Source organism: Brassica oleracea, chromosome C2, assembly GCF_000695525.1.
Source record: "Brassica oleracea var. oleracea cultivar TO1000 chromosome C2, BOL, whole genome shotgun sequence".
NCBI lineage: Eukaryota > Viridiplantae > Streptophyta > Magnoliopsida > Brassicales > Brassicaceae > Brassica > Brassica oleracea.
In genome coordinates, this window is record NC_027749.1 from 6,912,562 (window position 1) to 6,913,593 (window position 1,032).

The following is a 1,032-nucleotide window of genomic DNA, read 5'->3' on the forward strand; positions in this document are numbered from 1 at the left end:
GTTTTTAATACACATATAAATACTTTCCTAGGTTGTAAGATTTTTTTTTTTAATAATTCATGCATGCGTTTATATTATGAACAAACCACATGATATCATACTTGCCTGTCTAGGAGGTGACACATGAGAATTAGTCAATGATACTAAATGTTTTGGTGAAAAATGTTCAAAAGCAATTATGGGACTTAAAAAAAATGCTTTATGCTTTATTCATTCCCCCGCTCCCCAAATGAGGTACACCATTTGCAACAGTCAGTTTAAACAAGAGATGAAAGGGAAGCTATATGTGATACAAGAGAGATAGAAACACATGTGAAAAAACTAATGCGAAGCAACCTTCTTTTTGTTTTATTTGTTTTCAATTACGTCAGAAAATCATGGAACATATGAGACAATAATTGTCTCCATATGCAAATTTTTCCATATACTAGTTTTCTACAAATGCATTTTTCTACATATGGGTTTTTACATATGCATTGAACATTACCACTAAAGGCCACTATCTCCAATTTTATATTATATACACAATCGAGATTTTTTTTATTCACCAGCACGATTCCTAACATTACAACATGATCTAAGTAATTTAATATCAAATTTTTTTCCTTTAGACAATAATTTTGAAAACATCATGCATTAAATAAATCAAAGTGTGTAACAAATATCTAGAAATAAATTAAATCTGATTAAATTAAGAGAGATTTAAATTCGGCCAAGATAGATTATTCATAAGACTTTGGCCAAGGAATTTTTTTGGCCAAGGGGATTCGGCCAAGATGATTTTACCAAAATGCTTTGGCCAAGAGATTATATTAGTTTGACTAGATTTCATATTTGGCCAATAGAAAATTCAATTTGGTCAAGCTTTTGCCTTCGGTCAAGGTCTTTTAAAGGTAGGCCAAGAGAATTTAGACTTTGCATTTAATAAAGATTTAAGCTAGGTCAAGCTTCTACATTTGGCCAAGGCTTTAAAGATCATGCGATTGTTCATTAGGCCAAACATAAGTTTCTGCCAGGCCAAATCCGAATGGA